We start from the raw sequence: 13,100 nt of genomic DNA on the forward strand, positions 1-13,100 counted from the left end.
ATCTTTAGTAGTGGCAGGGGTGCCTTTTAGTGTGAATTCAGCAAGTTTGACCCACTCAGACAACTGCCTGACATCTTCTCAGAGTAGCTGCACGTCCACTTTCACTTTGTCTATTCTGTTTTCGAGGGATGTTCAGAGAGAGGCGATTGCTGCTAGTATCTGGTTGTCTTGAGAGTCTTGTATGGGGAGTGGCGGTGCTGCCTGTACAGTGTTTGTCTCCTGTGGTGTCACAGTAAGCTTGTTACAGTTAACAAATGGTTACATAGTGTTACAAAGTGTTAGCTTGTCCTTTGTGTTTTGAAGGAGACATTAGTAGCTCCTCGTCCTGGAATCAGGATAAGTGGACTTAATGGCTGAGGAAGAACAGAGTGCAATGGCAGTTTCGCTCCCCAACTCCTCAGATAGGGCAGCAATGGGGTCAACTGGTGCAGCAGTAAGGAAAAATAAGGAGGAGGAGGGATGAGTGCATCTGGGTTGTGTTGTTGTGTGGAGCTGGTACGTTCCCCCTGGAGTTAGTAGAGGTAGTGGAAAAGCAGTGCAGTAGCTTCTGGAGTTGGTATGGTTGATTCCAGTTAAATAACAACAATGAGCCTGGGGCAGTGCTTTCAAGTACCGCCGCAAAATTGTCAGGCACCATCCACTAAAACATGTCAGGAACAAGTGTCTCGGGCGGCAGGCGCAGTGGGTCCTGGGCGGGATCCATGAATAGGGCACCCAAGTGCAACAATCGTGCCTGCCACTGTGTGTCTGGGCAGCACTTTGCACAGGTGTAGGCTGGACCGGAGGGGCAAACCAGTTTAGGAATGTGTCAGCACTCTGCAATCGGCCAGTGGCAAGCCATGCTCACAGTTAGTGGAACACTTCTGTGTCCACTTTGCAATTCGGCTCCCCGAGGGGATGCACAGGCTTCTCACCTCCACTTCTTCCTCAACGCCAGGTCTGCCGCTTGTCGGGCCAGACATGCAGTCCACTGGTCCCAGGGGCAGATCAGTTCTCCGTACACGTTTTAGCGTATTCACGCTGTTCTATTCTGTTTGGCTTCACAGCCCCGCGGCAGCCGCCATCTTGGGTTGTGAGGGACACCTCGTTTCGGCGCTGATTTATCCACCTTATCTGATCCAATTTGTGTCAGGCATGAAGCGGTCATGTTGGCGACAGCTTCCGCAATCCGAAAATGTATATATAATGCAGTTGCAAATTGTATCAGCATCCGTTGCAGGATCAATCCAGGATCGCAGTGGGAGCACCAGGCAGCTGTGTCCTCACTGCATGTGCTCATGCCATGCCCCCCTTAAAACCAATTCATATTGATAACAATAACTTAGACTGAGTGAAACTATAATGCATGACTGATGATTTGTTTTGTATAAAAATACATGCATCTTTTCATAATTAGCACTGCTAATATCTTTACTTGTCAGTGCTGCAAGTCTTGTCTCTAAATAGCGTTCTACAATGTACTGAAATAATTTCACATAATAAAATCATTAACTGACTAGACTAGCAACTTGACAGACACTAATGAGTTTCTTTCTTCTGTATACCTTTCTATTAGAGAGCTTGTGTGATATGCCAGGTGAGTGTGATAATTGATCACTGCAAAATAATGGAGCCAAGCTGTTCATGCATTTTAATTTTAATTACATAGTGTTTCCTTTGTGTCTTTTGTATTTAGAAATAGTAACAGGATATTGCATTTGTCATATATGCCAATAATTTAAATTCACTTGTATTCTGAAAGGGGCACACCAGGTGGTCATCATGAGTACATACCATTGAAAAGTAGCGGCACACTTAATTCTGTGTTAACCATGATAAAGCATACATATTCATGTTTGCAAGCTGAGAGACTTGACATACAGGATCAGACGAGGGAAGACGCATTTGAAAGTGCAATCTTAATTCACAAATGGGAAGCAATTTAAAATGCCCGGCATCAGATTGCAAGCACGACTTTGAAACAGACACAGTGGAATGTGCAGTGCATGACAGGGTCATTTGTGACTTTGCCGTGCATTCGTTTTTAAGAGGAACCACAGCAGTAGGAACGACTGCAGCCCCACATGCATTGCTATCTCTAGAACAGGCATAGAAATGCTTTAGTCTATAGTCAGCATTTTACAATGATAGGTACTTTATGGGCCTGTCACTGTGGAATGTTATCCTAGCAGCCAGTAGGTGATGGGAGCCTGTCATGCAAGGGGGCTGGCCAGCACATCATTTGCACTGTAGCTCAGCCCCCTCGAAATACACAAGTCACCATTGTGGATAAGGTCACCTGTGCATTTTCAAAAGTGGAGAATCTAAAAGATAACTGCTGAACCCATATGCATGCATTATTATACTTTGCCGAAACCATACCCTTACCCAGAAGTAATTTGGCTCACACATTGTTTGTCAAGTGTTGGCAATAAAAGGCCGTAGGTTTTTATGTACAGATATGGTTATGCCAATAACAATAATCACAATATCGTAAGATAATAAACAATACTTTTGGGCACCGGGTCTTGGGTTTACCCCCTCTGGCCCGTGCCTGCCTTCTTATGTCCCACGACTTGTTGTGGGCACCGTATAGTGCCCTGTACTTCTTTTCCTTTGTTCTTCTTCCTTATTTGTAGGGTGGGAGGGTTTTGTGGTAAAAGAAGCAAAGGTTTGGAAGGCACTGAGTAAACAGTGCATCTCCTGTGTGTTTTGGTCCCAGTTCAGGGTCCACAAACTGATTGTGTTTTTCTCAGAGCATGCCGCTCTGTATTTATAAGACCCAGGGGAGCCCTGGGTCTTTGATGTGTATAGTAGTGCGGGCTGTTAAGTGTCAGCCCCCGGCCGGATAGACGACTATCTGGCCCCCCAGGGGGCAGGTCTTTGAACCTGATCCCTGCCTGCCTGTTGGTGTCCTTCGGTGCTTCTCACCTAGTTGCATGAAGGAAGGGTGAGGTGATTGCTCACACCTCACCCTTCCTCAGCTTTGTGCAGAACAGACTGCGTGTCTCTATGACTAGGAGGGGGAGGAGAGAAGCAGAGAGGGGGAGAGGACGTGCTGCCCCTCTCCAGGCCTGCTGATGGTAACAGCAGTTACCCTGCCTTGCTTTGTGAGGCACTGCAGCATTGCCCAGAACATTATCTGTGCTAATTTGTAGATGCCCCATTTAAGAAAAAAATCCAAACCTATACATTTTACCACTGCGGAACTCGGAATGGTGCCCTAAGTGAATAAACTGGCTCATTATGCCACAAGAAATCCACACACATTAGGCTGTTAGTGAGGTCTTCCAGGCATTGCCCTACAAGCAGTCGTGCCTGGCAGCAAATCAGCATGGTTTGCTAGATTTCTCAAGAGCAATGGCAGAGCTTATGATTCACTTAAACCCATCCATGCATCCATCACCAGCTGTTGCAGTGATACAACAGGAAGATTGACAAGGTTATGACCAGCCTAAAGGTGAGATACATAAGAGGACTCCCAAAAGAACTATTCCCTGGAAAAGGGCAACAGATGGCCGGGATCTCAATTCTGTCCAGTACTCCAGCTATGTACTGGGCAGGAATTACTATACTGAGCGATACAATGAACTGAACTCCCTGTTTATTGTTCTTCTGAAATGAGACGGTATTATCTATGCATTCTCTCTCTTCCCTGGATATCTGCTAGGAAATAAATATATCGTTTGTATTCCCATTGCAGCGCTATGAACAAAATATGCTCTGATACACACTCTTTGGAAGTAAAAAGATTCATGACAATAAACACCTTTTCTAAGCATAAATGTAAACCACTGAGGACGTTATGAATTAGTGGGTACGTATCAGGCTGCTAAAGTGCAAACCTCTACCCTTGCTTAATCATTTCTCTCACCCATTCTCTCACCCATTGGGCAGCATTGATAGAGTAGAAGAAAAAATGCGGACTTAAGCATTATCGTAAATAATATGGCGTGAAGATGTACTAAGATGAAATCCTAAAGACGTTTGTGCTTAGTGTTTGATATTGTGTATTCTGCTTGAAGGCACGGATGATAAAGTCCCATACATGAGCACTTTAAAAAGCATATTTACATTGTGAACTAAACATATTGGTGCGATTATTTCTTTTTCTTGAAATAATAAAGGGAAGCTGTGCTAGTGTATTGTTTTAGATGAGGATCCTATACCTTGTTGCTCTATACTAAAGTCTGTTCAATCTGGAACATAACGACTATTATAAATTACAACATATGTTCCCATGAATGTGTCCCAAATCATCATCTATACTCTTATTACTATTAAATGATTGTACTTTGTTGTTCGTGCCTCTTAATTGAAGTGGGCATTAGTGTCTCTCAATTCAGCTGCTATTAATGCTCACTAGATGACAACAACATAACAATACAAGCCAGTATTTATTCTTATGTGGCATGTGTAGTGAATAAATGGCGGGGGCAAAGCAGACCCTCTGCCACCAGCCTTACAACATAGAACAGAACAAATGCTATTGAATCGAGAAAACAAATACATTAACATTTAAACTCAGTCTAGACTACACTACGAAGTGTACAAATCTAAACATAGAATGAAATAAGGGGACAAGAGACATTAGAACTGACTAAATGTATTGCACCAATTGTCCCTAATAATAATAATAATAATAATAATTAAGTATTATTATTATTTAGCATTTATATAGCGCTATGAACCCTCAGGCATCTGAGCGCTGCTTATTATTAGCCACAGTGTGTTGTGCTCAATATATATTAAAGTAAATATTTGTTATCCACACACTGCAATGTTCAAACGTGCTAATTACATTGAAAAAGTGCTTGTGCAGACAATCATATAATATATAGTAATCCATTAATTGTAACAAGTTCAATATTAACTACAAAATACATTTACATTAAGATATGTTAACATGCAATATCTTATCATTGTTGTCAAATTTCATAGATTTTTTTGTTCTAAAAATCCTGTTTGAAAGGCTTTGGTGGTCTCGTCTTCATCAAGCCATATAGAAATCTGAAAAAGTAAATGTACCTGTATTATTACTTATCCCCCCCCCCTTTTAAGTAGAAATGATCGTGTATTCATCTGATATAGATTTGAAAACTCATACCTTTTTCACGTATTATAATACTGCCAACATTTGTAGAGAACTTCATAAAACATATTACTGAAGAACTCGCAGACCTACAAAGGTATTGAACACACTACTTGAGTGACATATTAGAGCAGCCTATGTAATATTATTGGCACTGCATTTATATTAAAATAATGGAGCACCTTGTGTTTTTTTTTTAACAGTGCAGGTGACAGGTTCTGAAGCATAACAGGATATATAACACTAACATGAGTCCGCCATTTTTCACTTTGAATTTAATTCTAAATTAGAGTATAATCAATTGGCGTCATAAATATGCACTAGCATATTGTTTAATGGCTGTCCCTTTGTCTCGATGTTCACGAAGCTCTTTCTCCGAGAGTCAGCGTTTTGTAAACATTTGGTTGCAGCTTACCTCTGCGTTCTAAAATGATCACACTACTTAATGTTGGTTAGACTCTAAACTGAAGACGAGACCACTACAGGATATGCTGGCTCACCTGTAAGTAATGAAAGCACGACAATTTGTATCATTAAGTTGTCTGTTTTCTTTTTTTCAACTCACGCTATGGTTATGAAGTCAACTACATGAACGACTATGCTCGTTTAATATGAATGTAAAAAAACTCTTTCTAATAGGCATTGGGGGTCATTACAACCCAGGCGCTAATTGCGCCAACTTTACCACCATGGTGTAAACTACGTTTACACCATGGTGGATGGCGGATTTACCGCCCCATTCCAAGGTGAGTGGGGCGGTAAATCCCCATTTCCCATTTTCCCTTCCCCATTCCCATTTTTGCCCCATAGGGCATAATGGGAGTGGGGAAGGCGCTAATTACGCCACCGTAAATTATGGTGGCATAATTAGCATCATGGCAGGTTAGCGCCATGGATTTTAACGGCTGCTAAAAGCAGCCGTTAAAATCAGAATAGGCGTTAAGGGTTAACGACGGCGTTAACCCTTAACGCCTGGGTCGCAATGAGGCCCATTATGTTTGATGGAGTCTGCACAGTAAACTAAACCACCATGGAATGCTGAGATCCCTCATCTCTTGTAGGTACAGTGAAAGTCCACACATTTGTATGGATGACCACCCCACAATCAAGATGGTGCCACCCAGAGAAGAGCCTCGGGTGGCTGTATGATGCGGGCGGTACACTGTGTTTTCTCTCACGCATTTCCAGCCTCCTGACTGGCTGAGCGCCAGTCCTCGGGTGTGAATTTGTTTTTTTCTTTATGCAAAGGTTTTGAGATTTCAATCGCACTCAAGTTCAAAATATGGCACTTTCTCAAAATAAAATTGCATATTTTGGCACTATGATGTTGGCAAAATTCTGTTACTAGTGATATTTTCTTTTCTTATACTCAACAGACGCTCTCTATCTGAACATTGTGTCCGTTTCATAGATTTTTACCAGCCTTTCAACAACCTGTATTTGCTAAATGTTGCATTGTCCCACAGTTTGCTCACTGAGTTGAGGTATAGTATTGATAATTCATTCTAATATTCCAAATTATTCAGTAATAATCCCCTTCACCGAGTTAAAACCAATTTATATTGATCACACTAACTGTCAAATTTATATTGATGACAATAACTGTCAGTAGGTGAAACTATGAATGGTTGTTGATGTGTTTTGCATATAAATACATCTTATCATAATTGGCACTGCTTAAAGTAATAACTTAAATTATCAGTGCTATAAGTCTTGTCTCTAAAGAACATTGTACACAGTACTGAAATAAGTTTACGTAATAAAATCTTCAATTTATATAAGAGAGCTTGTGTAATATGCCAGGTGTGTGTGATAATTGATCACTGCACAATAATAGAGTAAAGTTGTTCCTGCCTTTTAATTTTAATTACAGCAGGTTTCCTTTGTGTCTTATGTAATTAGAAATAATAGCAAGATATCGCATTTGTCATCTATGCCAATAACTAGATGTCACGTGTATTCTGAAAGGTGCACACCAGGTGGTCATCATGAGTACACAGCCCTGGAAAGTAGCTTCACGCTGCATTCTTTATTAACCATGATAAAGCATACAGATTCATGTGTCCAGTGTGTCTGCTTGAATATTGCATTCAGAGGACATAAATAAGAACGCAGAACAAAAATTATAACTTTGAGTGCTTAGTAGTTGTATAATATTTGTTTTGCACATAGCTGCAATGATGGAGGGGATGTCTCATAAAGTCAACATTATGAGGGAATACCCCAATGTGTTGCACATATGCATAACGCCTACTGGACTAAACGGTTTTCTATGGTCCCTTCAATCCTCACACCTCGAGGCAAGCCTTTTAGTGGATCAAAGCCATTGTGTGTATTTGTCAAAGAAAAGGGTGTTACTAGATTTGATATTATTTCCATCAGTGAAAATGCTGAGCCCCCCTTCAAATTTGTCCCTGTGTAAAAATCATAATGACGAAAAAAGTCTGTCTGAAATGCAGCCTAATTCTGACACATTCCAGAATCTCTCCATGTCAAACAGTGGAGAGAGAGACGTTGAAGGTATAGCTGGGCTTCTCAGAGCCCCCCCCCCCAGATTGCCTCTGGTGCTCAGATGATCCCTGGACCCAGGTCTGTGTGTGTGGGCCACAGGAAAACCTGTGGTCAACTAGCAGCTGGGAATATGTAATCACCCTCTAGGGAACCTAGCCCTGGGCTTCTCCTCTGTTCTGGGTGCATTTCCCCCAAGATTTACATTGAGGTAAATAAGAGCTGTAGTGTCCACCCATCGCCCATTTGATTTATCTTGTTTCCAGTTTAAGGATATGTGTACCCGGGCGAATGTCACCTGTGAGTGGTCAGACATGTGAGGTGGATAACTTTCAGATGATATATCAACCAATGCCATTTTATAAACTCAAAATGTCCACCACACGCCTTACTTGCCCTACTCTAATGGGGACTTCCCAGCCTAAATAAACAAAGGGAAATATTCTAACATAACTTTGCTGGCCCTCACACTTGTACATAAACATACACAAGAACATACATTGCAATTCACAATGTCAGTATTTATATTTACAGCACTTTCTGATTGTAACCTGAGCTAATTCCCCTTCCCCGGGTTTTAAGTCAAAATCAATTCTCTGGATGAATACAAAACAGCAAGGAAATCTGGGGTTGAAACAGAGTTCCAACTCAGTTCTTGGCAAAGTCAGGATGTGAAAGAAAAACGTCCACTACTCCACAGTTTAACATAGAAAGGTTCCTCTCTTCAGGAAATATAGATAGTTTGAAGTTACTTAAACAGCAGCAAAGGAATTAGTGGCCAGGATGGTCTCTGTTGGAACTTAAATGCTTCACAAAATACATGTATATTGAAACTGGCTTCTCTTCATAGTTCTTCTCTCTCAGCACCATGAAACAAAAACAACCTCTTCTGTTTGAAGAATGCCACAGTGTATGTTTCTTATGGCTCTCTTCACAGTGCTTCCCTCTCAACACCAAGAAACAAAGAAAGTTTACAGTATATTAAACTTCTACCACTGTGGTCCACAACTGGTCCTCGTCCTCTACTTCCACTTCTGTCTGGTCCACCCTACTGCCAGACCTAACTCCTACAAGATACACCATGTAGTTTCACTTCTCTGCTCCACAGTGTTTCAATTGTACTGCTTCTGAAGTCTCAGCCCAACTGAAACTTCTAATGTTTACCACTTCTTCAACATAAAACAGCTTTAAACAATTCTTCACAACTCTGTAGCAAAGACCAGAATGATCCCAATGCCCTATTAACTCTACCAGACAGGCAATCTAGGGCAGTTCTTCACCCACCTTTGTCTTTTATCGAGCCATCAACCAAGTACTTTCAACTTAAAAATCTCTGTCGGCTTCAGCAATGTGAGTTCATGACTAACTGTTGGTTCTTTTACATCATCGTCATTCAAGCTCTACTGTCAGAGATATTATATTAGCCCCTTTTCTTCCGGTAGCAACAGTTAATTCCACAGAAACCTTTTCTTTAGCTTTTGACCGAGGGCAATGCTTGTTTATTTCTGGGCTTAAGGTAATGCTTGTTTGTTCTCTTTGATACACAATATTGTGGTTTAACACTTGGTTTCACAGGATATAATGTTATTATGGCTTTACGTAGGCTCTGTCTTCGTGTTAGAATCCCTTTTATGTACGCGTGATCATTATTAATGTTGTTAAAGCTGTTTCTGTCATTTATAATGTTTGAAAGCCTCTTCCAAAGCGTATTTTTCTGTACACAAGTGCTACAAGTGTTACACTCCATTGTCTGACAGGCTCCGGTCAGCTTTAGTCAATTTCACTCCTTTGTGTGTGAAAAGCACATGGTTACAGTTGCCCGCCTGCGATGCCTGAAGGCTTGGGAAAACTCACTGACTTCTCAGCCTCTTTCACAGCTGCAGGACTTCTACTGCAAATTATTTCTCGACCTGGCACACTTGTCACTTCAAGCTGCCTTCAGTCCCACATCACAGGCATGGTATTCAGTTCACCACAACCACCTGGAGCATGCCAGGCACGGTCTGTTACACGCTTCTCGCTAACGCTCTATAATCAGGTACACATGGGTGAAATCTTTTGAACCTTTAGCTTCCCGCTGCGCAACCTCTTCAATCCAGACTTTGGGGGAACATGACCAACTCAGGATTGGTCACTGCAATAAGCTGATGGAAAATCCTGGTGTCCTTCCGTTCCTCCCACTTCTGTGGATTCTGCCAGCAACATGCTTTCTTCTTCCACTTTCTACTGCCCCAGCTGCTTCTGCTGCTGCTCCAACTGCTACTCCTCCTCCAACCACGACCATGACTAATGGCCTGCACTGGATATAGATATTTAAGCCTCTCAGCCTCCCCCAGGTGTGAATTGTTAAGCCTAATTTCCTGACCCTCAGGCCGGTATTGCTCTTCAGCCCTCTTCGTCATCCCAGGACTCTTGGGATTATGGAACTTGCAGTCCCCAATGGAAGATCTAACATTCTTTACTCTTTCTGTTTGGCAATATGCCATCAATGATGTTGGATTTTGGGGAACGTTGTCTAAAGCAAATACCAGTCTGCCTGACACGTTTCCCCTCGCACGTGATCCTCCCACAAAAAACAACCCCAGGGTAAGGATCAGGAAGCGTCTGCCTTTCCATGGCCACATGAGAAGGGTCCCAGGCCATGTTGCTGGGGCAAACCATGGGTGATTCATCACACACCCCTTGTCTCCAAAGGCAGCTCTTAGTGGTTGAACTATTAAGGCCATGAAACATATCTATTGAGTTGCCAGGTAGAATGGATAAGAAACTCTCACAGGTCCAGGGCAGCAGGAACTGGGCAACTGAATATGTTTAATGTGTGTTAAATGCAAGTTTTTACCAAAATGGTACACCTTAGTTCCTATCACAAGATAGACGTTTAATAATGAGGGCCACATTATTAGGGGTATGGTCGCAATGGTAAAAACATATTATTTTAAAAAAAAAAACATTTCTAAAGTGGCAGCTGTATGAGTTGAAAGCACATGGATTATTAATGGCACTGGGTGCATAGAAGGCACTGCATAGGATAAACTGGGCTATTTAGAACCAGCAGTGCGTTCTATAAACACCCTGATTTAACAATCCTAGGTCATCGCGATTCCTAATTAAGTGCCATTTCTAAAAATAGGAGGTATTTTTAATGCCACATAGTCTTACCATTACTTGCATTCTCATAAAGTTGCCCTAAGTTTCTTTGCTTCATGAAGAGTTTTGAAAGCAAAACGTTCCCTACAATATTTAAAAATAGTTGTTAAGAATACAGATACCTCCTTGTTACTCTTTGGATGCCCTTTTTTACTTTTGTCTAAACTATCTGTGTTCCCCAGATCAGTCTGCATGCTTTACCCGATGCTGCATGTTTGCATATGTGGAACAATTGTAAGTAGTTCTGATTCCAAACATGCACTGGACTACTTTTCCTGGATTTTATTTCTTAAAGTGTGCTCCCCATCATCCATGGCTGCCACACAATGTAAGGTGCAGGTTAAACGTACCTGGTAAACAGTGGAAATTCCCAAGTGGCTACCCCAACAGCCTCTGCAGCCTGCTAGCCACTTAGCCACCACTTCGCACTGCGCTTTGTGCATGGTATCTTCAATAATATGCTGCTCTCCTTCATGCACGTGCATGGCAGTGCATCAAAACTGAAGACACTGCCTGTAACAACAAAAAACAGTTCACTAGTATGCTGACTGCAAGCCACTTAGCTACCACTCTGCATACTCATATTCTTTATATTCCTTAATCCAGCTTTTAGCTCCTAACCTCATGTGGTGAACCTCACTACGGCAGCTGTTTACGCTGGATAATCTAGCATGCAGATAACACTCAGGTTTAGACGACCAGCGTCTTGCAAGTGCTAGGAATTGTGAGATACCTGATGGCATCCTCACATTTACTCCCCTACTGTCTTTTGCTCAGGTGGCAGGGGAAGGGCCATCACATTTGCATTCCAACCCTGGGGGCAGACAAGCGAAGGGGGATCACCTGAGTGGGGGTCCTTGGGGAGTGGGAAGAAGATGCCTAAGGGCAAGTCATGGTATCCCCCTTTTTCCAATTGCGACTAACTTTACCCTCCCTCAGCTTTTGTAGGATATTGTTGTCTCTATCCTACTTTTCCCCTGGCAATATGACCAAGTACTGAGAAGAGGAAGACAGCAGTTAGGAGCACAACAGGTAGGCTGCGTGACTGAGTCCAGAAGAGGATCCCTTTTTGTGTGGAGGTGGCCATTTTGGGACTGGGACCAGAGCCAGGTAACCAGCAGAGATCCCAGGAGACTTCTGGGGCCCAAGGCAAGTTGGCCATATTGTGGTCAGAGGTGTAGTAACCTCCAGTACAGTGAACTGAAGAGAAAGGAGCAGAAAGGTCATCACAACCTCAGAGAAAACGTAGGAGAACGGGACACCGAGGCGCTGGAGGAAGACACACTGTAGCAGAGTGCCTTTGCGTGGTGTGGGAGATGGGACCCTTGGAAGCAGGCAGTCTCTCTTTTGTGACTGATAGATGTTCGTCCCCCTGACTAGAAGCAACAGTATAGGGGTGTCTGCGGGGCAGATGGTAGCAAGGAAGCGAGAATGACGAAGGCTGCTACCGGTGAGTTTCTAAGTCTGAGAGAACTAATACAGAGTAGCAGAGTGGTCGCGTGCAGACAGCATGTTTTCAAAAACCTCCGAACATAGAAAAATAATGAAATAAGTTAATAAGAATCCCGAGGGGAGCCAGTAAAAAGTGAGCAAAGCGAAAAGTGAGCAAAAAACACTGAATGGCCAATATTGGCAAGAAGAAGTGAAAGTTGGCCAACTGAAAGCCTACAGAGGGTTAAGAAGATAACCCTGTGACTGATGAACTTGCAAATAGTTGTTAAATTGCCAAGAAGGCAGGACGCTTGGGGGTGGAACCCCTGAGCACCTTTGAGATTATTGTTCATTACAGTGCCTGAAGCATTAGGAGTAAGGGAACCCCTGAGCTCCTTTGGAAACACTGTTCAGTTCTACAGTGATTGAAGCTTAGGTAAGGGAAACCCTGGCCTCCTTTTTGAACATTAATTTTTGTATTTGACACTTGGGGAAGTGAACCCCTGAGCTTCTGTGGAATATTGTTTCATAACCTGATACTTCAGGAAGGATCATTTGAAAAGCTGAAATCGAAAAGAAAATGTATCCTGAACTTTCAAAGGGAGGCTAGAGATAGCGCCAGACTTTGTTAGACACTATTTTAGTTAGAACATCCCTACACAACATTTACATATTAGAAGTGAGGGCAAGCATAGGTTTTGACACAGACAGACTTTTGTTTTGGACTTTCAGACTTAGACGTTCATTAGTTTATGTTGGTAGGCAATCTCCACCATAGCTATAGGGCAAGATAGGAGATACACCACCCTGGCAATTTAAATAAATGTTTTGAAAACTATACTTATGTTGTCTTTGTCAACCTCTTGATACCATGCTATATCACAGAATACATATATTAGGGTCTGAGGTGTGAAGTAACATAAGTTCTGCTCTTCTTACCCAG

At 42.3% G+C, this 13,100-nt stretch overlaps 2 protein-coding genes across 5 annotated transcripts in view; one reads left to right on the top strand and one right to left on the bottom strand.

Annotated features, from left to right (window-relative positions):
* The window catches only part of DOCK2 (dedicator of cytokinesis 2), a 2,833,934-nt gene that overhangs the window by 1,494,881 nt on the left and 1,325,953 nt on the right, over positions 1 to 13,100 (top strand). The gene's annotated exons all lie outside the window — the stretch shown is intronic.
* INSYN2B (inhibitory synaptic factor family member 2B) overlaps positions 1 to 13,100 on the bottom strand; it is a 509,290-nt gene that overhangs the window by 60,479 nt on the left and 435,711 nt on the right. The gene's annotated exons all lie outside the window — the stretch shown is intronic.

The sequence above is a fragment of the Ambystoma mexicanum genome, chromosome 3q (genome assembly GCF_040938575.1).
Source record: "Ambystoma mexicanum isolate Mex_15411 chromosome 3q, UKY_AmexF1_1, whole genome shotgun sequence".
Taxonomy (NCBI): Eukaryota; Metazoa; Chordata; class Amphibia; order Caudata; family Ambystomatidae; genus Ambystoma; species Ambystoma mexicanum.